Source organism: Caretta caretta, chromosome 6 (genome assembly GCF_965140235.1).
Source record: "Caretta caretta isolate rCarCar2 chromosome 6, rCarCar1.hap1, whole genome shotgun sequence".
Taxonomy (NCBI): domain Eukaryota; kingdom Metazoa; phylum Chordata; order Testudines; family Cheloniidae; genus Caretta; species Caretta caretta.
This window is the reverse complement of record NC_134211.1, coordinates 10,336,410-10,363,798: the sequence shown is the minus strand read 5'-3', so window position 1 is coordinate 10,363,798 and position 27,389 is coordinate 10,336,410. Positions and strand designations below refer to the sequence as shown.

Genomic DNA, 27,389 nt, shown 5'->3' with positions numbered 1-27,389 from the left:
TCCCCAGGGCTCCGGCAGGCTCTGGGGACAATTTAAAGGGCCCAGGGCTCCGGCCACCACTACTGCCCGGGGCCCTTTAAACCACTGCCAGAGCCCCAGCTGCCACTGCTGCCCCGGGGAGGGGGAAGGAGGCACTTGCCGGTACGGGGTGGGCCGGGGCTGACTCTGACCCCCCCAGCTCCGTCCCTTCCTCCTGGGGCCCCGCCCCTTCTGGGGGCCAGAGCCGGCCCCAGCCCAGCCCCATACTGGTAAGTTCCTAGACTTACTTTCACCCCTGCCCATGTGAAGCCAAAGGCGACTCCTGTCCCCTCAGCAGGGCTCCGAGTCCCTGGGGAGCTGAGTGGGGGGGTCTCCCTGGGTCACAGCTGCTGGGCTGGGGGTTCCCTGGGAGTCGCTCCCCTAGAAACCGCATCCCCTGCTGAGACTCCGGGCTGAGGGGCTGGAGCGGAAGGTGTTGAGTGTGTAACGCTTGTGCCAGCAGCTCCAGGTGGCGTTTGAGGATGTGGCTCTGTATTTCACCCGGGAGGAGTGGGAGCTCTTGTCCCAGCCAGAGAAGCAGCTGTATCGGGACCAGATGCTGAGGAATTACCGGGCCCTTGTTTCCCTGGATAAGGACCAATTTCCCCTCTTTTATTCGCAGCTGTGAAATGTCTGGGTTCCCTTGAAGCCTCGGCTGCCACGTGCCACTGAGTGGCCAACTGGTGGCAAATGTCAGTACTAGGGCTATCAAGCAATTAAAAAATTAATCGTGATTAATCGCACTGTTAATAATAGAATACCATATAAATACTTTTGGATGTTTTCTACATTTTCAAATATATTGATTTCAGTTACAACACAGAATACAAAATGTACAGTGTTTACTTTATATTTTTATTACAAATATTTGCAGTGTAAAAAAACAAAAGAAATAGTATTTTGCAATTCACCTCCTACAAGTATTGTAGTGCAATCTCTTTATCATAAAAGTTGAACTTACAAATGTAGAATTATGTACAAAAAAACTGCATTCAAGAATAAAACAGTGTAAAACTTTAGAGCCTACAAGTCCACTCAGTCCTACTTCTTGTTCAGCCAGACAAACAAGTTTGTTTACATTTGCAGGAGATAATGCTGCCTGCTTCTTGTTTACAATATCACCTGAAAGTGAGAACAGGCGTTTGCATGGCACTGTTGTAGCCGGTGTCGCAAGGTATTTACATTCCAGATGCGCTAAAGATTCATATGTCCTTTTATGCTTCAACCACCATTCCAGAGGACATGCGTCCATGCTGATGATGGGTTCTGCTTGACAATGATCCAGAGCAGTGCAGACCGACACATTTTCGTTTTCATCACCTGAGTCAGATATCTCAGCAGAAGGTTGATTTTCTTTTTTGGTGGTTCGGGTTCTGTAGCTTCCGGATAACATGTTGCTCTTTTAAGACTTCTGAAAGCATACTCCACACCCTGTCCCTCTCAGATTTTGGGAGGCATTTCAGATTCTTAAACCTTGGGTCGAGTGCTGTAGCTACCTTTAGAAATCTCACATTGGTACCTTTTTTTGTGTTTTAACAAATCTGCAGTGAAAGTGTTCTTAAAACGAACAACATGCTGGGTCATCATCCGAGACTGCTATAAACATGAAATATATGGCAGAATGTATGTAAAACAATATAGAAGACATACAATTCTCTCCTCCCCCACAGGAGTTCAGTCACAAATTTAATTAATGCTTTTTTTTTTTTTAATGAGCATCATCAGCATGGAAGCATGTCATCTGGAATGGTGGCCGAACCATGAAGAGGCATACGAATGTTTAGCAATTCTGGCACATAAATACCTTACAATGCCGGCTACAAAAGTGCCATGTGAACGTCTGTTCTCACTTTCAGGTGACATTGTAAATAAGAAGCGGGCAGCATTATCTCCCGTAAATGTAAACAAACTTGTTTGTCTTAGCAGTTGGCTGAACAAGAAGTAGGACTGATTGGACTTTTACGCTCTAACATTATTTTGTTTTTGAGTGCAGTTATGTAACAAATATCTACACTTGAAAATTTTCACTTTCACAACAGAGATTGCACTACAGTACTTGTATGAGGTGAATTGAAACATTTGCATTGTAAAAATGACAGATAAAAGAAATAATATATTTGTAATAAAAATAATATAAAGTGAACACTGTACATTTTGTATTCTGTGCTGTAATTGAAGTCAAGATATTTTAAAATGTAGAAAAACATCCAAAAATATTTAATAAATGTCAATTGGGTTTCTGTTGTTTTAACAGTGCAATTAAAACTGCAATTAATTGCAAATAATTTTTTGGAGTTAATTGCGTGAGTTAACTGCAATTTAATCAACAGCCGTAGTCAGCACCTTTCAGGTCCGCTTCCTGTTGGAGGAGAGCTCATGTCCATAGAGCCTGGGGTTAATTTTAGTGTAACTTGTTTACTTGCATATTATGTCCCTCAGTCCTGGCACAGCAGTGGTAGCAAACAGCCCATGAGCAACAACCTCTTCCAGGAATCCCAGCCCAGCCACTGATGGCAGCAGCTCTGCTCAAGGCATGGAGAAAATGTTACCCACACTAGGGCACCTGCCCTTACCCAGTTCCTAGGGCTCAGGGTGTAACTTTACACTCTGCGCATTTGTGGGTGTTTTTTACTAGTGAAAGAACCTTATGCCTTATATCCTTAACCTCTGTTTATTAACAGTCACCAAAATGGAATGCTCACGCTAAGCATACAATGCTCACCACTCCCAATAAGGCAGACGAACTTTTCCTGCTGGCCACTCAGGATCAGGTTGGCCAGGGACTCCAGCTTCTGGGGGTGTTGAGGTCTGGCAGCTCTGATCTTTGGGCTGTGTTCTGGAGCTGGTTCCAAAGAACTTCCTTTTGGACCCCAGTTTATATAGTGAAACCTGAGTTCTGCTTAGCTGTACCTTTTACCAATCATTTTAAAGTACTGCAAAATAATTCTTTGACTAATCTTAAAATATTGTGAAACCATTCTTTACCCAGTCATAACCTATCACCTTAGTTGATTTAAATATAAAATTAATTATGCAACAGACAGAAACAATCAAAGAACCAGACAGAAACCATACAGATAAACAATAGAGAAGTAGGGACTGTAAAGGTAAAACAAAGTAGCAATTTCACACCCACAACTGTTGATAAGTGATTCCTTACCAGACAGAATGCTATCAAACAAAGTTTTCTTTAACCATCTGAAGATCTGTTTCTGTATCTGATGATGGTGGGTGCTATTAGGATAAGGTCTCCTTTTTAACAGCCTGGTATTACATTGTTTTAATGTAATTTAGATGGAATGTGAGAAGGTGACTTCCTGCTTTTTGGGCTCCTGGCTGCTGCTCTCGTAATATGGCTGCAGAAAAAGGCTTCAGACCCTGCAAAAAAACTCCTGCTGCTTGCACAGCCTCCCACTCCCCCCAACCCACTCCTCTGGAAAAGAGGATACATCATAAATTTAACAACAGTGCAGCTGAACAGTGCTCGCACCCTAAGCAAAAAACCGTGCAGGTCTATGTGGTAGTGTTACCTAATGATACCGGCATAACACATTATGGCCGGTCTCTTAATGACATGCTGCAAAGAGCTGTTGAAAACAGCAATAAGACGGCAAAGAAGCAAACACTTCCTTCCTGAAAATTTTTTCAGGAGACAATTGGGTACGTGAAATGATGGCCAGGAGAGAGAAGGTAGGGGGGGACTTTCTGTTCACCCTGTCTCCTAATCGGAGGACAAAGGGATGTTCAATGATATTTCAATGGGTAAAAGGAAATCTGTGTCACACAGTTGTCCTGCGGAACACACTGGTGCTAGATAGCACTGAGACAAAGATGGAATTTTTCTCTGGAACATTTAGAGTTATCCTAATGCTTATTTTTAAAATCTTTATCTCTTGCAAATTCAGAAGGATTATAGACCTTGCTGCTTCAGAGTATGACCTAAACTCACCTGGAGGGGTATGGGATGAAATCTCTCCTAAGGAAGGTTTATTCCGTTATTGTCCTGCTTGGGATCTTTCTCACTTCCCTCTAAAGCAGTGACCGAGATTAGGGCCCCATTGTGCCACTTGCTGCGCACGCAATGCCAAAGATCAGGTCCCTGTTGTGCCGGGTGCTGCACAGGCATATTATAAATGTAGCTCTCTGCCCCCAAAAGCTTAGCCCGTGTCTACACTACAGTACTATGGCGACAGAAGTTATGTCGACGACCAAAAAATGCTGTAATAACATCACTATTGCGTGTTCACGCTGTGCTCCCTCTGTCGGCAGAATGCATCCACACTTGGTGCTCTGGCATTCACGGTAAGAGCAGTGCATTGTGGGTAGCTATCCCGCGGTGCTACTCGCCACCTTGTGGGCTGGCGGAGTGGATCGCAGCGCATCATGGGTGTGGACTCAACATCCCATGATGCATTGTTTTCTGTCCCAGCATTCTGTGCTCTTCCGAGTGCCTTTCACTGCATTTTACAACGGCCCTTGTTTGCTGTGCGCCCACCATCTGTGTGTGAAAGGATGGATCCCACGCTGTTCTGTCATTAACACATCGCAGATTTGCAGTGCACTTAAACATGAGGTTCCTATCTGAACATGAGTCAGAGCTGCCTGACCTGCTGTGGGCCGTGGATAGAAACAACACCAGATTACTTCTGGCATTCATGGAGCAGCTGCACATGGTGGACCGTCACTTTTGGGCTAGGGAAACAAGCACTGGGTTGTGCAATCACATCGTTATGCAGGTCTGGGATGATGAGCAGTGGCCGCAGAACTTTTGGATGCGGAAAGCCACCTTCCTGGGACTTACCTCAGCCCCGCGTTGCATGGACATCAAAATGAGAGCTGCCCTCTTGGTGGAGAAGGACGTGGTGATTGCATTTAGGAAGCTGGCGACTCCTGACTGCTACCAGTTGGTCACGAATCAGTTCAGAGTGGGGAAGTTGACCCCTGGGGCTGCGTTAGCACAAGTGTGCAGGGCCATTAATCACATCCTGCTACGAAGGACCATGTCTCTTGGCAATGTGCGTGAAATAGTGGATGGCTTTGCGGAAATGGGTTTCCCTAACTGCGGAGGGGCGACAGATGGCATGTGTAGCCCAATTTTGGCACTGGACCACATTGCCACAGAATATGTCAATAGAAAGGGCTAATTCTCCATGGTGTTGTGGGCGTTTCATTGACATTAGTGTGGGGTGGTTCGGGAAGGTGCATGACACATGCATCTTCAGGAACACTGGCCTGTACAGAAAGCTGCAAGCAGAGACTTTTTTTCCAGACCCGAAGAGTCCAGTGGGGGATGTTGAAATGCCCATAGTGATCCTGGGAGACCCAGTCTACCCGTTACTTCCATGGCTCATGAAGCCTTACACAGGAAACCTGGACAGCAGCAAGAAGTGGTTCAACAATAGGCTGAGTAGGTGCAGGCAGATCGTGGAGTGTGCGTTTGGCAGATTAAAGGAATATTAATATATAGTATTCCCATGGTCATAGCCACCCGCTGTACATTGCATAATAGTTGTGAAGCTAAGAGTGAAAGGTTTGCTCAGGGGTGGGGCACAGAGGCAGATCGCCTGGCTGCTGATTTTGAGCAGCCTGATGCCAGGGCTATTAGAGAGGCAGAGTTTGAGAGGACGCAGTTCGAATCAGGGAGGCTTTGAGGCAACATTTTGAGAATGAGAACCAGCGATGTATATTTCTATGTAGCGATCTGCCCTGCTTCATTAAATCAAGTTTCGTTACGAAACACTTGCGATGGTTCGTAGACTAGGTTTTCAGTAAGAAAATGACTAAACTGCCTATATATGTTTTACTGCTAGCTGCTATCACAATCTGTAGTACACAAATAAAGATTAGTTATCTTTCAGAGATTTTGTTTTTATTAAAACGAAGGCTTGGTGGGAAGGGAGGTACAGTGAAGGGCAGATTGTCATAGGTGTGCATAAATCCAGTATCATTTTGGAAGCTGTCCAAAGGAATGGAGTGAAGAAGAAACCGAGAAGTCCCAGAAAGTTGAAAGGAATGTGTGGGAGGAGTTTGGGGAGGGCAAGGAAAACAGTTCCGAAGTGGCTGCAGTGGGAGTCGAGCATCCATCTGTTCAGAATGGAGCATGATTAGGGACTTCAACATCTCTGGTTGCCTCTTCGTTACTTTTATCATCCACTCAGTGACCTTTTGAACAATCTCCTGATATTCTTTTCTGTCCCACCTTTCCATTTCTATCTACTTCCTGCATTCCCTTTTTTCTGTGTCAGAGAACTGTAGCATCTCCTGGAACATATCCTCTTTGCTCCGCCTTGGTCACTTTTGTGACGTTTCACTCCATATTCTTTATGAAAATATGCTTCTGATATGAATATGACATAACTGTGATAGGTCTTGTAAGATATCCTTGGAAAGATTATAATTTACTGAATGCGATTATTCAATTGTATCATTACTGTATCTGAAGTTAGGAATATTGACTATGTATCTGTATTTCAACTATGCTACTTTGGGTGATGCCCACTGCTAACAGTTCAGGTACAACAATGGAAAAGTCAGACAGGGCTGATGACCATCAGTGAGGACAATGGACTGTGAAAAGCTTGGCCTTCCTGCGGACACTCCATACTGCCACTGACTCATGGATGTTGTGATACTACAGAGTCAGGTGGTCTTGTCACCTGATACTAAACATTACCTGGGACTTCTTGTAACTTTCCACTGGAAGGTGGGGGAGGGGGCAAGTTTGGGAAACAAAGGATTCCCGCCTTATGTAAATCCTATTTAAGGGTGGGGAGGAAGGCAAACAAGACTCCTCTCCATGGTCTGTCTGCCCAAGAAGACTGCTAAAGCCACCTGAAGGGAAGGCAAGCGGGGAGACAGGGGTACAGTCTGAAAAGGAATAGAACTGGAACTCTGAACCACAGAAACTTTGCAACCTGCCTAAAATAACATTTACGGTGAGAATTTACATTTTATAACCTGTTTCTTAAGTATATTGAGCTTAGCTTGCGTATTTTGCTTTATTTGGTCAGTAACCTGCTTTGTTCTGTCTGTCATCTCTTATATTTACTTAAAATTCACCTTTTGTAGTTAATAAACTTATTTCTTGTTTATAATATAACCCAGTTTATGTAATTTCTAAGTGGGGGTGGGGGCAAGAGGTTGTGCATAACTCCCTCCACATTGAGGGAGGGGGAAAATTTCATAAAACCCTTTGAGTTTGCACCCCTTAAAGGGAGTGGGCCCCAGAGTGCTGGGGCAAGCCCTGAAGGCTGAATCTTTCCAGAGTGGATCTGTGTCTCTCTGTGCAGTTGGGTGTGGCCCTGCCTGTGTGCTTGGCTGGAAGAGGCTTGTGAGCCTAACCCAGCAAGGCCAGGTAAAGGGCACCCAGGCTGGCAGAACAGGCTGATTCATTGGCATCCCAGCACCTGGGGTGACACCCCAAAGGGCCCAAACCCGTCACAGCTTTCTTATCTGGGAGAGACGCTCTGCTGGTGTGTAAGGGTTCCCCTGAAGGCCACGTCTGCAGAAGCACAAGACACAATACACAGAATCATGATTGATTGTTAGTTCACACACCCCATTGAATCATTACAGTAAAATACACCTCTTGTAGCATCCCAAGCAGTTTCTCACTGACCCTAGGCAGGCAGACATCTTTGTGAACAAACACCCCCTAAGCATGATGAGTTCAGCTCAGTGTGTGTGTGTGTGGGGGGGGAGGTGGGAGGGGTGTTCCAGCTCGGCAAAAGAGCGATGGTAGTGATTCAAGGGTCACGGTGCAGGTGACTAGGAACAATGTTGTAAATTCTCCCACCCTTTTTCACCGGCGGGGATCATTGAAGCTGATATCTCACTCCTGAGCGTAAGCAAGGATGCAAGGGTGCATCTACTGCGTGCTTGTGGGTTCAGACCTGTTCCCTATGCTGCTCACCTGTGTGCCACTTTGGTTCCTGCACAAGGGATTGCCGAGTGGCACGGGAAGGTTTCCTACAATGGGGGAAGGAACAAAAGCAGCTCTCCCAAGGAACCTTTGGCAAAGGATTGGCAATTCAGGAAAGTTTCCTAGAGATATCTCTGGAACGTTCCCATGAAATCCCAGTGTGCATCAACATACTGTTCTGGCACACTGTTTAGCTGCACAGGGGAATGTGCAGTGCACAGAAACACAGTAAGTCTTGTAGATTTCTAACCCTTCACCCACTTTCACACTACACAAAGCGAAGGAAAGCTGGAAATCATATAAACGAGAAGCATCAACTCAAGAAAGTCACTTACCAGCGGTCTCCTCTCCTGCTTCCTGCTCCCCAGAGAGGGACTGGTGGGACTGGGTGGACACCTCCAGAGTAGAAAAGAGGTCCTCACTCACCACCCCACCTGGAGACTGCCATCTCCACTTCCTCGTCCGTGATCTCATCCTCTGGGTTAGGTACACTTTCCACTGACTCCAGCCCTGCTGAAGTGTCCACAGGGCTCTTGGCAGTGGAGGTGGGGTCACTGCCAAGGATGGCATCCAGCTCCTTACAGAAGTGGCAGGTCTTTAGTTCAGCACCAGAGTGACAGTTTGCATCCCTTGCCTTCTGGTACTCCTGCCTCAGTGCTTTTATCTTCGCTCTGCACTGCAGCATGTCTCTATCATAGCCCTTTTCGCACAAGCCATGAGAAATGTGCCTGTTGGTATCGAACTTCCTACAACTGGAGCACAGCGGGGACTGGACAGCCTCCTCTCCCTATATACTGAGCCGATCCAACAGCTCCGCAGGGTCCAAGCTGGAGAGCGTTTGCCATGTGGAGCTGCTGTGATCAACTGGGAAAATGCGATGTCAGCTCTCCATGCCGACAAAACAGGAAGTAGAATTTCAAAATTTTGCGGGGCTTTAAGACGGAGGGGTGGATGCCTGTGTACCTGGCTGCAGGGCAGCGGAGTTCAAACTGCTGACCAGAGCGGGCAGGAGGGGCATTGTGGGGCACCTCCTGGAGGCCCTTTATAGCGACATAATCAAGCACAGTGTCTACACTGATACTTTGTCGCTAAAACTTTGCCTCAAAAAGCTCCATGCCTCTCATGGAGGTGGTTTTATTTGATCACCAAAACAGTTTTTGTCACCAAATGTTGCATTGTAGTACGTACACCTCCACTGTTTTGTCAACAAATCTGTGTAGTGTAGACAAGACCTTAGTAATAAAACTGATTCTTTCCCCTCAAACAGGCTATTCAGGTTCCATACCAGACTTAATCCAGCGGATCGAGGTAGGGGAGGCAGAGCTCTGGATCTGGGATGCCGAGGGCTCCAGGGAAAACTCGGGGCCTGAGAGCCCCTCCTCAGGTGAGTCATAATAATCCAATCCCTTCTGATTTCCCCAGCTGCTAGTGGAGGGCTCCTTAATGTAGAAGGCAAAGGCAGAGCAAGATCCACTGGCTGGGAGCTGAAGGGAGACCAATTGAGGCTGGGAATTAGGGGCCAGTGTTTGAATTCACCACTGGAACAGCTCGCCTAGGGACGGGAGGGATTCTCCATCCCTGGGAGTCTGTCAGTGGAGATGGGGCGTCTCTCTCTCTCAAAGCTCCGCTCTAGCTCAGCTAGGAGTTACCGGGCCAGAGGCAGGAATCCTGGGGGAGATTCTGTGGCCTGGGTGAGGCAGGAGGCTGGGCTGGATGGGCACAGTGGGCTTCTATGGGCTTGATATCTATGACCCGGGATGGGACCTAAGAGGGATGGGGCCTCAAAGCAGTGAAAGGGACATGAATTGGAGATGGGGAGGGGATGAGATGGGATGAGGGGTGGGATAGTGGTATGGGACAGTTTGTGGGGGGGATTTGAGGGGCGCTGAGGGAAAGCGAGAGCTCTCATGGGGGAAGGACATGGGGAGCTGTGTTTACACAGAGGTGTTCTGCTGGTGTGTAAGGGTTTCCCTGAAGGCCACATCTGCAAAAGCACAACAAACAATACACAGAATCATGATGGTTAGTTCACACGCTCCATTGAATCATTAAAGTAAAATGTGGATTCATAAGTTCTTGATTCAATTCCTAAAGCGCCTCACTACAGCACTCTCTGTGCACCAGTTTCACCCTCTGTGTAGTGGAGAGGGCCGTGGGGCTGTGAGGATAACATTCATTTGTGTGTGTTGGGATCAGACTCTACAGAGCCGGGGGTGAGGGGGGTGAGACAGGCCTGCTGGTCCATAGTCCACAAAGCTCTCTTCTAGGCTTCCTTGCAGATAGGACTTACTCTAGGGCAAGAGTTTTGAGCCATTTCCCCCTGCCATTTAACCAGGATCCCCAGCAATATGGGAAGGGCACAGTGGCGTTGACCCCAGGTCTAGGATCTACGTGAGGGAGCTCAGTGGGACAATCTTTCTCTCATCCCCCTCTCTTCCTGCTCCCTCCATGGCACAAACCCTTTGTCACTTCAAACTAACATTGCTTCAGTGCTAATGCTTAGCTCGCCCGTCAGCCTAAATGAGGTCTGTGCTTGTCTGTAGATCACAGGCCCGCTGTGCAGGAGCCGTGAACACCTTCCCACTTAACAATATCCATTGATTGGCTTGTAAAATAATACAAAAGTGGTTTCAGATTACATCACCATAAATCCTGAGTAATGTGTCCCCTCCCCCACACCTGCAAGAAAAAACAAACTTCCAATTTAGTTTTGCACAAGGAATGAAACATCAGGTCGAGGCTGAATGACTTCTTCAGAAGGAATTCCTTGAAAAGGACTCACTCCCCCACAGGAATAAGCTATGTTGTTCTACATACCTTTAAGCCGGTCTAACTGTGTCCACATTAGAGGGTTGTAGCCCTTTAACTAAACTGGTTTCAAAGTGGTATAGTTAAAACAGTACCAAAACGGGGGAGCAGGCCTCATGCTACAAAACGGGGAGAAAGTGAAGAGCCAACAACATAAAATCCTCTGATTAAAATAAAAACAAAATCAGTTTGAAAAGAAAAACCAGACCTTGTTTGTACTGCATTAGCATGTACGGGCCCTTGTCCTGGATCAGGGCCGCGTTGTGCCAGTCGCTGCCCGTTTCCTGGGCACTCTACAATTTAAGCATAAAATGAGACCCAAGAGGTGCGTGGCTCATGTGGGAGCTGGTGCTAGGTGCTGCACAAACAAGTAAGGGTAGAACCACCATAAGTCAGGCTGCAGATTTGTCACAGCATTTTGTATCCAATGGGCACTGACCATTCACAGCAGCACCCTCCACCCAGCACCGTGACCCTAATCCTGGCCGGGTGGGGGGAGACTCGAGAGTGAACCCGCCCCGTGCTCACCCCACAGTGTTAGTCCCTGAAGCTCTCCTGGCTATAGGGCTTGTCCTGGTTCCCTGCCCTCACCGCACAGCAACAGCTCCTATCCTGCGGGGCTCAGGTTTGATCTGTCCTGGGTGGGACAGAGGGGCAAATGTGAGTGGGCACTTTGGCCCTGGATGCCAGGTTACACCACCTGGTGCAGGGCTTCGGGCCCAGCCCCATGGGACAGGAGTCACTATTGTGCAGTGAGTCACAGACAAGTCACAGATAAATGGGAAAATCGAGCTATCGATGAGATTATTCTCACTTTAACAAACCTGCAAACTTAACCGCGAGCCAACACCAGGATTGCCTCTGCTCTCTCCAGCAGGGCACGGAATCCGGGGAGGAACGAGGACACAGCCTGAATGTGGGGAGAGTGAGGGGGGAAGGCAGGATCCCACGGCCCACGGGGGGAGACATGGACAGGATGGAGTCAATCCTCGTGCCGAGCGTGGGGATGGACTCAGCCCGAGACCAGACCTGGCTCCGCACCAGAGGCTGGCCATGGGGCAGCAATCCCACAGTTGCCTCAACTGCGGCAAGAGGTTCGGCAACGCCTCGGCCCTGACCCAGCACCGGCGCACGCACAGCGGGGAGCGGCCCTTCCGCTGCGCCGACTGCGGCAAGGACTTCATCCGAGCCTCCGCCCTGACCCAGCATCGGCGGACACACACCGGGGAGCGGCCCTACCGCTGCGCCGACTGCGGCAAGGACTTCGCTCAGCTCTCCCACCTGACAGCGCATCAGCACACGCACACCGGGGAGCAACGGTACCGCTGCGCCGACTGCGGCCAGAGCTTCTGCTGGGCCAAGTCGCTGAGTCGGCACCGGCGCGCCCACACCCAGGAGTGGCTGTACCGCTGCGCCGACTGCGGCAAGGGCTTCAGCCAACAGGCAAACCTTACCAGGCACCTAGCCACGCATGCTAATACCTCTCTGCCACCACCAGGACCTGAGGGGCTCCCGGGGGCCTGGCACAGCTCCAGCAGATGCAGACCAGGCTGTGGTCCTGTCTTCGTGATGTCCAGTGGAGAGTCCATGTCGGGGCAAGGAAGGGAATTTGGCTGAGCCCTGTGGGGAAGGGGTTGACAGCTGGATTATGGAGATGCCCATGAGCTTATTGTGCCTTCAGAGCAATTGGTCACGGCCTACTCCATTAGTGTGACCCTCCCACCCCATCTAGCTGGGATCCAGCCAGGACGCTCCCTGCCCTGCCATCTAGCCAGGACCCACCCTTCTCTCTCTGTCTCTCTCTCTTACACACACACACACACACCTCCAGCCAGGAACTCCCCCCCACAACAGGGGTGGGCAAACTTTTTGGCCTGAGGGCCACATCAGTGTTGGGAAACTGTATGGAGGGCCCGGTAGGGAAGGCTTTGCCTCCCCAAACAGCCTGGCCCTCTGTCCCCTATCTGCCCCCTCCCACTTCCCACCCCCCTCAGAACCCCTGACCCATCCAAGACGCCCCCCTGCTCCTTGTCCCCTGACCGCTCCCTCCCGGGGCCCCCCGTCTCTAACCGCCCTCCCAGGACCCAACCCCCTATCCAACTACTCCCTGTGCCCTGAGTGCCCCAATCCCTATCCACACCCCTGGCCCCTGACAGGCCCCCCCGGGACTCCCACACCTATCCAACCCCCCCCCCACTCCCCTGTTCCCAGTCCCCTGACCGCCCCCCACGAACCTCCGCCTCCCTGCTCCTTGTCCCCTGACTGCCCCCTTACCAAGCTCCTCAGAGTGGTAAGAGCTCGCAGCCATGCCCCCGGGCTTCCCGGCAGGAGTGGCGGGCCAGAGCGCAGGCGGCGTGCTGAAGCTGCGGGGGAGGAGGGACAGCAGGGGAGGGGCCGGGGCTAGCCGCCCTGACCGGGAGCTCAGGGGCTGTGCATGAGGGTCCCACAGGCCGGATGTGGCCTGCGGGCCGTAGTTTGCCCACCTCTGCCCCACAACCATCAGCTCCAGCCAGGACACTCCAGAGGTGGGATTTGCCGTCCCATCTCAGCGTGGATTGGTCTGAGGGACAGGGCGGGACAGCCTGGTCCGTGTGATTGGAAGAAGACTCGGGAACTGCTCATGCTGTCTATTTTAAATAGAAACGTGATCAATAAGAAATATATAACAAATCTTTAACAAAGGTCTGTCTAACTATATTGGATATTAAAGAAGTGGATCCATTCAGTTGGCATGTGGAAAAGCCAATGTGAAATGTTTAAGAGTAGCAGCCGTTAGTCTGTATTCGCAAAAAGAAAAGGAGTACTTTTGGCACCTTAGAGACTAACCAATTTATTTGAGCATAAGCTTTCGTGAGCTACAGCTCACTTCATCAGATGCAGCTCACGAAAGCTTATGCTCTAATAAACTGGTTAGTCTCTAAGGTGCCACAAGTCCTCCTTTTCTTAATGTGAAGTATAAATCTTTAAAGTGAACGAACCAAAGTGTTCTCGAAGGCCTAACTGACCATGAGGCCTGATGAACTGTGTGTCTGGCAGGTGCCCAGAGAGTGTCACATGTGAAGTGATCCTACTGACCTTGTCACTGAGGTTTAGGAAATAAGTCCTGGTACGGAGGTGCATAGAGCTCTCTTGTGTTATTTCACTAACTGTTCTCTCCTCTTGCTGGTGGACCAAGCAAGTGAATCAAATGACTCTATATGGCTGTGTAATGAACTACTACCCAAGGACAGAGTCATTCAGGAGGGGGAAGAGAAACGGGAAATCCCCCGGCCCGGCTGCTGGAGCTGGCAGCGCAGGCGTGGGGCCGGCCGGGAAGGGAGACACCAGCCGCGGGGCAGGAAGTCGCTGCCCGGGCGGAGGAAGCGGCCGGGGCCGGAGCCGAGCCCGGCGATGGCTGCAGCGGGGCCGGCGCAGGTAGGACGCGGGGCGGGGACTCCCCGGCCGGGCACTGGCTGGTCCCGGCTGGGGCCGAGGGGGGCCGGGACCGGGTCCCTCCCACGCTAGTGACCCCGGGGCTGGGGGCTGCCGCACTCGGAGCGCTGGGGCCGGGGAGCGGCGCTGGGGGCCCCGGGCCGGGCGGACACGCGGAGTCGGGCCGAGGAGCCCCGAGGCGGCCGAGCCGGGGGCGGGAGCGGGGCCGAGCCCAGGCCTGGGGCGGAGGCGGGGACTCCGGCCGGGGGAGGAGCCTGGTCCCTGCCCTGGGATTCGGGCCCTTCCCAGCGCCCCGCCCCAGAGCCCCATGGGGAGCCGAGGGCGACTCCTGTCCCCGGCCAGCAGGGCCCGAGTCCCGGGGGGGCTGTGCGGGGGGGTCTCCCTGGGTCACAGCTGCTGGGCTGGGGGTTCCCCGGGAGCCGCTGCCCTAGAACCCGCGTCCCCTGCTGAGAGCCCGGGCTGGGGCTGGCGCGGAGGGTGCTGAGTGTGTAACGCTTGTGCCAGCAACTGCGGGTGGCGTTTGAGGACGTGGCTCTGTATTTCAGCCGGGAGGAGTGGGAGCTCTTATCCCGGCCAGAGAAGCAGCTGTACCGGGACCAGATGCTGAGGAATTACCGGGCCCTCGTTTCCTTGGGTAAGGACCGATTTATCTCTACTCATAGCTGTCAAATGTCTGGGTTCCCTTGATGCCACCCCTGGCATGTGCCACCCTATGGCTGAGAAGTGGTAAATGACACCCTCTTTCAGTTCGGCTTCTTGTTGAAGAACTCAGGGCTACAGAGCCTGGGGCTAATCTTAGTGTAACTTATTTACTTGCATTACCTACCTCACCTCAGTCGTGGTACAGGGCTGGTTACAAACAGCACAGGAGCAAATAAGGCAGGGAGAAAACTCTTCTTCTCCTTGTAACAGCTCCCTACCTCCCCAAAAAGAATAAACATCATAAACTTAACAACCGTGCAGTTGACCAATACTTGCATCCTAAGCAAAAGAACTGATAAGTCTGTGTAACGGTGACACCTGCCGTGTCTAAGTTCCCAAAGCAAATTGAGACGGGTCATAGACATTGCTGCTTCAGAGTATGAATTGAACTTGCTAGTGGGAGATGGAAGAAATTTCCGCTAGGGAAGGTTTATTTCATTATTCTCCTGCGCTTTCCTCTCAAGCAGCATCCGAGATTGGGGCCCCATCATGCCAGGTGCTGTGCAGACACACCTTGACTGAGATCGGAGTCCTGTTGTGCTGTTTAGCTGTTAGCACTCAAGAAAGAGAACTTGGAGTCATTGTGGATAGTTCTCTGAAAACATCCACTCAATGTGCAGCAGCAGTCAAAAAAGCAAACAGAATGTTGGGAATCATTAAGAAAGGGATAGATAATAAGACAGAAAATATAATTTTACCACTATATAAATCCATGGGACGCCCATATCTTCAATACTATATGCAGATGTGGTCGCCCCATCTCAAAAAAGATATATTAGTGTTGGAAAAGGATCAGAAAAAGGCAACAAAAATTATTAGGGGTATGAAATGGCTTCCGTGTGAGCAGAGATTAATAAGACTGGGACTTTTCAGCTTGGAAAAGAGACAGCTAAGGGGAGACTGAGGTCTATAAAATCATGACTGGTGTAGAGAAAGTAGGTAAGGAAGTGTTGTTTACTACTTCTCATAACACAAGAACTAGGGGTCACGAAATCAAATGAATAGGCAGCAGGTTTAAAACAAATAAAAGGAAGTATTTCTTCACACAATGCACAGTCAACCTGTGGAAGTCCTTGTCAGAGACTGTTGTGAAGGCCAAGACTATAACAGGGTTCAAAAAAGAAGCAGATACATTCATGGAGGATAGGTCCATCAATGGCTATTAGCCAGGATGGGCAGGGATGGTGTTCCTCGCCTCTGTTTGCCAGAAGCTGTGAATGTGAATCCAGGAAATGGATTGCTTGATGATTACCTGTTCTGTTCATTCCCTCTGGGGCATCTGGCACTGGCCACTGTCAGAAGCCAGGATACTGGGCTAGATGGACCTTTGGTCTGACCCAGTAAGGCCATTCTTTGGTCTGCACCAACATATAAATGAGTCCCTGTCCCCAAAACTTCAGTAATAAAACTGATTCTTTTCTCCCAAACAGGCTATTCAGGTTCCACACCAGATTTAATCCACAGAATTGAGGTAGGGGAGGCAGAGCTCTGGATCCAGGATGCCGAGGTCTCCAGGGAAAGCTCGGGGCCTGAGAGCCCCTCCCAAGGTGAGTCATCACAACCCAGTCCCTTCTGATTTACATACCTGCTAGTGGAGGGCTCCTTAATGTAGAAGGCAAAGGCCAAGTGAGATCCACTGGCTGGGAGCAGAAGGGGACAAATGGAGACTGGGAATTAGGGGCCAGTGTTTATCTGGGAGGGGAATGAACCACTGGGAGAGCTCCTCACTGGAAGTCTGTCAGTGGAAATGCGGTGTGACTTTCTTAAAGCTTTGTTCTTTTTGAGCCAGGAGGTAGGAATCACGGGGGGGGAGAGATTCTTTGGCTGGGATAGGCAGGAAGCCAGGCTGGATGGGCACAATGAACCTGTCTGGCCTTGATATCTGAATCCTGGAAATCTTAGAAACATAGAATTAGAAGGTACCTCAGTAAGTCATCTAGTCCAATCAGTCCCCTGCATTGAAGCAGGACTAAGTATTATCGAGTCCATGCCTGACATGGTCTTAAAAACTTCCCATGATGGAGATTTCACAACCTCTCCAGGTAATTTGTTCCAGTGCTTAACTACCCTTATAGTTTGGAAGTTTTTCCTAATCTCCAACCTAAATCTCCCTTGTTGCAATTTAAGCCCATTACTTCTTGTCCTGGCCACAGTGGATAAGAACAACAATTTATCACCCTCCTCTTTGTAACAACCTTTTACGTTCTTGAAGACTGTTATCACACCCTTTCTGCCCCCCCACCCCCACCCGTCTTCCCTTCTCCAAACTAAACAAACCCAATTTTTTTTCAATCTTACCTCATAAGTTATGTTTTCTAGACCTTTAATAATTCTTGTTGCTCTCTTCTGATCCTCTCTAGCTTATCCACATCGTTTCTGAAGTGTGGGGCCCAGAACTGGACACAGTATTCCAGTTGAGGATTCACTTTGTTGACTCGCTTAGTTTGTGATCCACTATAACCTCTGATGGTTTTCTGCAGTACTCCTTCCTAGGCAATCATTTCAATTCCGACCATTTCTCCATTTTGTCAAGATCATTTTAAATTCTAGTCCTGTCCTCTAAAGGGCTTGCAACCCCTCCCCAGCTTTGAATCATCCATAAACTTTATGAGTGCACTCTCCATGCCATTGTCTAAATCATTAATGAAGATACGGAATAGAACTGGACCCAGGACAGATCCCTTTGGGATCCCACTCAAGATACCCTTTCAGCTCATTAGAGAACAATAAGAACCACTCTCTCAGTGCAGTTTTCCAAGCAGTTGGGAACCCACCTTACAGTAGCTTTGCCTCGGCTATATTTCTCTGGTTTGTTTATGGGAAGGTCATGTAAGACAGTATCAAAAGCCTCACTAAATTTGAGATGTGACATCTACTGCGTCCATCCAGTCCAAAGCTTGTCACCTGTCAAAGAAGGATATTAGGTTGGTTTGACATAATTTGTTATTGACAAATCCATGCTGACTGTTAGGTATTACTTTGTCCTTCTAGGTGCTCACAAATAGAATGTTTGGTTACTTGCTCCCTTATCTTTCCAGGTACTGAAGTTATGACTGGTCTATAACTCCCTGAGTTGTCCTTATCCCGTTTCTATACGTAGGTACTATATTTGCCCTTTTCCCATCCTCAGATCTCTCAACCATCCTCCACACATTCTTAGAGATAATCCCTAATGGCTCAGAGATCTCTTCATCCAGTTCCTTAAGTATTCCAGGATGTATTTCATCAGTCCCTGCCAACTTGAAGACCTCTAACTTGTCTAAGAAATTCATAACTATTTTCCTTTCCTATTTTAGGTGCAGATCCTACCCCATTGACACTGATGTTGACTATGTTAGTCAGCCGATCACTGCTAACTTTTTTGGTGAAAACTGAAACAAAAGAGGCATTTAACAGTTCGGCCATTGCTGCGTTTTCTCTTATTGTCTTTCCCTCCATTTAGTAATGGGCCTAGGCTGTCCTAGTTTTCCTCTGCCTTCCCATGTATTTGTAAAATGCTTTGTTTTTTCCCTTTATATTACTGGCTAGTTTAATTCGCTTTTTTGCCTTGGCCTTCCTAATTTTTTTCCTACGTGCTTGTGGGTTTGGTTTTTTGTTTGGTTTTTTGTTGTTGTTTTTTTAATATTCACCCTTTGTAATGTGACCTAGTTTCCACTTTTTGTATGACTCTTTTTTTGCGTTTCTGGTCATTGAAGATCTCCTGGTTAAGCCAGGGAGTCTTACTATCATACTTCCCATCTTTCCTATTCATTGGATATCTGTGACCTACGATGAGACCTAAAAATGATGGGGCCTCAAAGCTGTGACAGAAATGGATCAGAGATGGGGAGGTGATGAACTTGGAAGAGATGTGGGGTGGTGGATGTGACGGGTTGGATCACAGAAACCCCCTTGGGGTTGCCAGTTGATGTGCCAAGGCTACTTCTGAACCTGCTTTCCCTGCCCTGGCAGCTTGGGACTTCAGTGCCCTGCCTGGTTTGAGCCAGACCCGCTAGCCTGCTGCAAACCCAGACCCAGGTCTGAACCATGCCCCCTAACAGCTGTCGGCTTAAACTGAAAGCAGCTTAAGAAGTGTTCCTGTCTTTAACACTCAGATGCCCAACTCCCAATGGGGCCCAAACCCCAAATAAATCAATTTTACCCTGGATAAAGCTTATACAGTAATCACTTATCACTGTAATACTCTAAAACTGCCCCGTGTGCCAGGCAGCTGCTGCTGAGGGCACACACGCACACGGGAGCTAGAGGAAATTATCCTGTGTAGCACGACTTGGAGTATCCTGGTGTATGGGCTGGGTATGAGGGAGAGGGTGGTGGGATGGCCTTTGTCACATCCCCCTTTCCTCCTGCTCTCTCAGTGGCACAAAATCATTGTCACTTACATTGCTTCAGTGTCAATGCTTAGCACAGCCCTCAGCCTTAACATGGTCTGTGACAGTCTGTAGATCAAGGGCCTGCTGGGTGGCAGCCGTTCACCCCTTCCAGCTCAGCAGTGTCACTGATTGGCTTGTTTCAGAGGAACAGCCGTGTTAGTCTGTATTCGCAAAAAGAAAAGGAATACTTGTGGCACCTTAGAGACTAACCAATTTATTTGAGCATGAGCTTTCGTGAGCTACAGCTCACTTCATCAGAAGTGACACAATACAGACCTGTTTTTCAGGTTAGATCACACAAACCCTGAGTGACTGGTCATCCCCTCAAACCTCCCCCCAACCCTCTTGAGGTTTTAGTTTAGTTTTGCACAAAGAGTGAAACAGGCTCAGGGTAAATGACTCCTTTAGAAGGAATTCCTTGAAAAGGACTCACTCCTGCACAGGAATAAGCTACGTTGATGTAAGCAGCTTTATACCGGTCTCAATGTGTCCACGAGGGGATTGTAGATCCTAAACTGGTTTCAAACCAATATCGTTTAAACAGAGCAAATACTGGGGAACAAGAGACGTGCTGTAAAACAGGAGACAGTACAGAACCAGCAACATGTAAATAAACCCCTCTGATGGAAATAAAACCAAAATCAGTGAAAACAAAACCCGGATCCTGTGTGTTAGCACTTAGAGCCCCTCGTTCTGGATGAGGGCCCCGTTGTACCAGACGCTGCCTGTATCCTGGGCAAGCTACAATTTAAGCATCAAACAAGACCCAAGAGGTGCATGGCGCATGTGGGAACAGGTGCTAGGTGCTGCACAAACAACATAGTCAGGCTGCAGATTTGTGTCAGCATTTCCTATCAGAAATTACGGAGCAGTTGTAGTAAATTTAGTAAAAGTCACAGGTCACTAAATTTACTGTGACCACTCCATGATTTTTCACAAAACCTGTCCTCCTCCTCGCCCTGCCCAGGAACCCTCCAATACTGCAACCCTAACCACAGGCTGATGCAGAGGCGTTGAGAAGATATGAGTGGCAAGTCCATTCACTAAAGTTTGCCTCACCTTCCCCACCATCATGACTGGGGGCGGGGGCAAATCTGAGTGGCACTGTAAGCCCACAGGCCAGGTCTCAGTAACCAGAGCGAGGCTTTGGGTCCAGCCCTGTGGGACAGGAGCCACCATTGCTGGGTGAGGCACCCATCCAAAAAACAGTCACAGACAAATGGGGAAATCGCTCCATCCTTGAAATTTTTCCTTCCTTGACAAACCTGTAGCCTTAACTATGAGCTAACACTGGGATTCCCTCTGCTCTCTCCAGCAGGGCTCGGGATACTGGGGGGACCGAGGACACCGTCTGAGTGTGGGGAGAGCGCGGCAGGAACGCAGGATCCCACAGCCCACAAAAGGATCCATGCACAGGACGCAGTCCGTCCCCTGAATAAACTCAGCAAGAGACTCCCCATGGGCCGGTGTCCCTATCGCTGCGCTGACTGTGGCAAGAGCTTCAGACAGTCCTCAATCCTGAGAACACACTGGTTTACGCACACTGGGGAGCGGCCGCAACACTGTGCTGACTGCGGGAAGAGCTTTGCAGAGAGCTCACACCTGAGAACACACCAGCGCACGCACACTGGGGAGCGGCCGCACCGCTGTGCTGACTGCGGGAAGAGGTTTTTCCGGAGCTCACACCTGAGAACACACCAGAGCACGCACACCGGGGAGCGACCGCACTGCTGTGCTGACTGCGGGAAGAGGTTTTTCCGGAGCTCACACCTGAGAAGACACCAGCGCACGCACACCGGAGAGCGACCGCACCGCTGTGCTGACTGTGGGAAGGGCTTTGCATGGAGCTCAAGCCTGAGAGCCCACCAGCGCACACATCACGGAGCAGCCGCACCATTGTAACGATTCTAGTAAGAACTTCACCAGAACCAGTGCACTGATCAAGCACCAGTGCACGCAGGCTGGGGGGAGGACATTCCGATGCATTGGCTGAAGCAGGAACTTTGCACGGGCCTCCTCCTTGCTATCACATCGGTTCATTCACAGCCGAGGGCGGCCATACAGCTGTGCTGGCTGGGGCAAGCACTTTGCTAGATTGGCCAACTTCTCAGCACCCGGTCATGCACCCCAATGCCCTTCTGCCACCTGCAGGGCCTCAAGGGCTTCTGGCAGTCAGTGGGCCTGACACAGCTCCAGCAGAGCAGATCAGGACATAGTCCTGTCCCCAGGATGCCCAGCAGAGAGATGGGGAAGGGGACTTGGCTTAGCAGTGTGTGGAAGAGCAGACAGGTGGAGTGTATTTAGAGCAGATGGCCACAGCCTACTGCATTAGGTGGGATCCAACCAGGTCTCTCTCTTTCCGTCCCACACTCGCTCACCCTCTCCCATCTCAATGGGACCAAACTAGGAACTTCCCCCACACATCTACCTTGGTTCCAGCCAGAGGTTTACTCTTGGATGACATCTAGAGGTGGGATTTGCAGTCCTGTCTCAGCATTGATTGGGCTGAGGGGCAGGACAACCTAGTGCAGGGGTAGGCAAACTTTTTGGCCCGAGGGCCACAGCGGGGTGTGAAGCTGTATGGAGGGCTGGGTAGGGAAGGCTGTGCCTCCCTAAACAGCGGGGCCCCGGCCCCTGAGGGCCCCTCTCAGAACCCCTGACCCATCCAACGCCCCCTGCTCCTTGTCCCCTGACCGCCTCCTCCCGGGACCCCCCGCCCCAACCGCCCCTGGGACTCCACCCCCTATCCAACCCCCGCTGCTCCCTGTCCCCTGACTGCACTGACCCCATCCACACCCCTGGCCCCTCACAGGCTCCCCAGGACTCCCATGCCTGTCCACCACCCCCACGCCGTTCCTCGTCCCCTGACCGCCCCCTCCCCCCCCAAACTTCCGCCCCATCCAACCCCCCTGCTCCCTGCCCCCTTACCATGCCACTCAGAGTGGCAGGACTAGCAGCCGGACCCCCCAGCTGGAGCCAGCCACGCTGCCCATGCAGTGGCGTGGCTGCGGCAGAAGGGGGACAGTGGGGGAGGGGCTGGGGGCTAGCCTCCCTGGCCAGGAGCTCAAGAGCCGGGCAGGACGGTCCCGCAGGCCAGATGTGGCCCACAGGCTGTAGTTTGCCCACCTCTGACCTAGTGTGTGTGATTGAAAAAAGACTCAAGGACTGCTCATGCCATCTATTCTAAATAGATATGTAACAAAGAAGAATTATGTACCTAATGTGTAACAGAGGTCTATCTAACCCAGTGTTTCTTTCCTATTAAAGAAGCTGATGCATTCACACAGCATGTGGAGAAGCCAGTGTAAATAGTGTAACCAATCAAAATGTTCTCGGGCCCAACTGCCCATGAGGCCTGATGAACTGTGTGACTGGCAGGTGCACAGAGAGAGTTTCCCATTACTCTTGGGGGAATTCTGCGCCTAAAAATTCTCCAAACAAAATTTTAAAACTCTGCATATTCTATTTGTCCAAATCACAGAATCTCACTGGTTTCAATTATTTTGAGAATTTATTTCAAAATCCCTGTCAGCAAGTATGTCTGTAACAATACAAAAAAGATTCAGTACTTGTGGCACCTTAAAGACCCACAAATTTATTTGAGCATAAGTATAAAGTGAGCTGTAGCCCACGAAAGCTTATGCTCTAATAAATTTGTTAGTCTGTACGGTGCCACAAGTCCTCCTTGTTCTTTTTGCGGCTGCAGACTAACACAGCTGCTACTCTGAAAAAAGATTCTGTTAGTGTGTTTTGATGAATAGATTCTTTACTAGGCATATTAACACAGAAATTTGAGTAAGAATTCATGTAAACTACCATACAGAACCTTATTTCCCACGCCCCTCAGAAGCAGTGCAAAGGGTTGGGGGACTCAGGGGTAATGGAGGAGCTCAGGGAAAGGGAAGTAATTGCCGGGAAGGAGCCTGGGAGTGAAGCAGGAGGGTTATTGGGTGTCTTCCCCCCCAGCCCTTCTGAACCCCAGTCTATGTGACCTTGCAGAAGTCCTGTGTGCCCTTCTTTGTCTGTCCCCCCCCAATCCTGCATGTTTCCTCACAGGTTGCTGTAAGGAATGCCACTTCTGCTATGGCTGTGAGTTGGCTATCCTCTATTCTGGCACCACAATAGTTCCTGGTGGGCAAAAGGTGTAACTGCAGCGCCACTCTGGCAAAATGTATTTTTTGCAGAGGAAAAAAAATCTGTGGGGGACATAAATTCTGCGCCTGTGCAATGGTGCACAATTTCCCCAGGCCTATACAGGAGACCACTGTGATCATTCAGCCTGAGCTCCTGTATAACACAGGCCAAAGAACTTCCCTGAGTTAATACCTGTTTGAACTAGAGCAGAGCTTTGATTTTTTTAAAATCTAAACTTGACTTAAAAATTGCCAGAGATGGAGAATCCACCAGGATGCTTCAGAAATGATAAATTGTACATGCATGGTTAAAAGTAGGGAAAGGGGTTTGGTTTTATTCTACCACCTGCCTGTTTAGAAAAGCCTGAAGTTGCCATTTCCCCCTCTGACAGCTCACACGGCAAATTAATTCTCTTTTGTAAAATCAACTTATGCACACGGGGAAGGGAAATGGTTGTGGACGTTCTCAGAGGAGAGTCAAACAGCACAATGCCTCTTGCAGGGGAGCAGCCATTGCACCAGATGTGCAAAGGTGGGCTGAAGGCAGCAGTAGCTGGCTGCAGAGTGTGGGCTTCATCCCCCTAGGGCACCAGCTGCTTTTTTCCTTCCATGAAAATCTGTCTGATGCATTGATGGCTCCACCCCTTACACAACAGCTCCTTGATTGGATTGACACAGCCCACTCTGACCTGTGCTTTGGGGCTGGAGAAGGAAAAAAATGCCTCACAATATATGGAGTTTGGAGGAGGGAGAGTTGTTTGCCTTGGTTTTAGTTGAAATATATTATTCTCTTGAGATAATTTAAATATGGGGCCTCTGTACATCTTAAAGTGCATTACAAAGCAGCTTAGTGCCTCAATCCCCATTTTACAGATGGGGAAACCAAGGCACAGAGAGCCTCACCCAAGGTCCGTCAACGGGCCAGCAGCAGAGCTGGGAATGGAACTCTGGTCTCCTGGCTCCCAGCCCATAGCTCAGCCCACTGAACCACACTGCCTTTAAAAACAGCTCTTCAGTGTGTAATGCCTTGCTGTGCCTTTAAATGAAAACTCTGGGCTTCACACACTCCTTCGTACAGCATGAAAAGTAACAGCCTCCACAACCCTCCTAATGTCACTGCCAAACTGGGCAAGGAGAGATCTGACCATCCAGAACCCCCCAGCTTTTAATGAGATGAAAGGAGGGGGCAGTTCCACAGTGTGTGCTTATTGTATGACTGGTAGGGTTGCCACCGGTCCAGGTTTTGGCTTCTGTGTCCGGGTGCCATTTAGGGTTGCCGGGTGTCTTGTTTTTGGGACCTGGTAACCCTAAATGATGCCCGAACCTTCTGGTTACAGGACAGGAGAAGGCAGCAGTGCTGAGCAAACGTAAAGGAGCTGAGGCAGGCGTATCCGAAGCCAAGGGAAGCAAACATGTGGTCTGGTGTTGCAACTAAGACCTGCCGCTTCTGTAAAGAGTTGGACGCCATCCTTGGCAGCGACCCCACCTGCACTGCCAAGAGCCCCATGGATATTTTGGCGGGGCTGGAAGCAGTGGATGGGGGCTCAAGCCTGAGGACGAAGTCATGGACAAGGAGGTTGAGTTGGAGGATGTTGGGGAGCCCATGGCCAGCTTGTCCGGTGGCGCGGCAAGTCAGGAATTCCTCTCCACTCCAGAGGGGTCTAGCCAGTCTCAGAAGTCCATTTGTGGCCCACATGACACAGGAAAAGAGAACCATGGAGTTCATTTTGAAGTTCATGATGCTCGGTTATACAAGGTAGAGTTGTTCTTTCCTATGTGTATTGTGGAAGTGGGTGAAGAGATAGAAATGTACAAGACTAGCTGTGTTTGCATGTGCTTCACATTCCCCAGGGCAGCTAAGCAGTGGGATGGAACAGTGTGTTAATGCACACTGGGATTTTACGGGAATCCTCCAGAGAGATCTCTAGGAAACTTTGGCAGAGCTACTTTGTTCCTTCCCCCATTGTAGGAAACTTTCCCGCACCACTCGGCAATCACTTGTGAAGTGTGGCACACAGGGACACAGCATAGGGACCAGGTCTGAACCTGTGCGTGCATGCAGTAGATGCACCCTTGTATTCTTGCATACACTCAGGAGTGAGATATCAGCCTCAATGATCCCCACCTGTGGAAAATGAGGGCAGAATTTACAATATTCTTCCTAGATGTCTTCACTGATCCCTGATCTGCTGAAAACATCACCATGAAAGTAAGGGGTAGGCTGGGTCTCCCAGCATCGCTATGGGCATTTCAACATCCCCCACTGGAGTCTTCTGGTCAGGAAAGAAAGTCCCTGCTTGCAGCTTTCTGTACAGGCCAGTGTTCCTGAAGATGCGTGAGTCATGCACCTTTCTGGACTACCCCGGGTTGATGTAAGCGAAACACAGATGATAATTCACAAGTGCCCACAATACCATAGAGAAGTACCCCTTTCTGTTGATGTACTCCATCGCAAGATGGTCCGGGGCCAAAATTGGAATATGCATGTCATCTATTGCTCCACCACAGTTAGGGAATACCATTGCTGCAAAAATCATCCAATATTTCATGCACATTGCAAAGTGTCACAGTCCTGCCTAGCAAGATGCAATTAATAGCCCTGCACACATGCATTAATGCGGCCCCAGTGATGGACTTTCCCACTCCAAACTGATTCACAACTGAGCGTTAGCAGTCTGGAGTCGCCAGCTTCCACACTGCGATCACCACACGCTTCTCCACCGAGCGGGCAGCTCTCATTTTGGTGTCCTTGTGCCACAAGTCTGGGGTGAGCTCTGCACACGAGTCCATGACGGTGGTTTTTCGCATACCAAAGTTCTGCAGCCACACCTCATTATCCCAGACCTATGTAACAATGCGATCCCACCACTCTCTGCTTGTTTCCGGAGCCTATATGTGACTGTCCACTGTGTAACTGCTCCGTGAACGCCATAAGTAATCTGGTGTTGTTTCTTTCCATTTGCACACAGCAGGTCAGGCAGCTCTGATTCCTTTTCACTGTGGGAGCTCATGATGTGCATTTGGCCGTTTAAAAGCGCGCTGGCGCAGTTTACTGACTAGGTTAGATCTCAGCGAAACAATATTCCAATTGTAATTGCTGCTTGCTGTGTGTTCCACAATATCTGTGAGAGTAAGGGGGAGATGTTTATGGGGGGGTGGGAGGTCGAGGCAAATCACTTGGCCGCCAATTTTGCGCAGCCAGACACCAGTGCGATTAGAAGAGCACAGCAGGGTGCACTGCACATCAGAGAAGGTACCTAGCAAATGTTCTTTCTGTACAAGGTCTCATTTTGCCTTTTATACTGAGTGCCTGTCAGGTTGGTGTGACTGCATCACACGTGGCTGGGCAACAGCATTCAGCTTGCAGGCAGCCATGGTAAGCCCTAGGGGCACGCGGGGTTCTGCTTCTTCTGAATTCATTACAATGCTTTTGAACTGCGGTGCCCCCCTTTCCCATGCCAAGCAATGCCTGGTGGGTTGGCCATTTAAAAGGAGGCCCTGCGGTCTCTCTGGGATAATACACACACACACACATCCCTTTAGGCCAAACACCCACAGGCCAGCGTGGATGGGTTCCCCCCACACACACCACGTGGTTCAGCCAAACGTGAACAGCCCAGCGTGAATGGACACCTCTGATTGTCCCCTTAAACAAATTCCCCTATTTCAACCAGGTGCCCATGAATGATATCACTCTCATGAGGCGAACACAGAGAGATAAAGAATGAATGTTGCTTGAATGTTCCCAAAACCTAGGAGCTTTCGCTGCTGTGCTCTGTTCTGCAGTGATTCCAGACTACTTGCTACTGGCCTGGCAGGGTAAAGTGTCCTACTATGGAGGACGGAATAGGGCAGCCCTCCCCAGAAACCTTCTGCAAAGGCTTTCAGAGTATGTCCAGGAGAGCTGCATGGAGATGTCCCTGGAGGATTCCCGCTCCATCCCCAGACATGTTAACAGACTTTTCCTGTAGCTGTACTGGATACGAATGCATCCCAAGTCTT

The 27,389-nt window shown here is 49.8% G+C and overlaps 1 pseudogene; it reads left to right on the top strand.

Moving 5' to 3' along the window:
• LOC125637935 (uncharacterized) overlaps positions 1-24,193 on the top strand; it is a 34,526-nt pseudogene extending 10,333 nt beyond the window's left edge.
• The last annotated feature ends 3,196 nt before the right edge of the window (positions 24,194-27,389 follow it).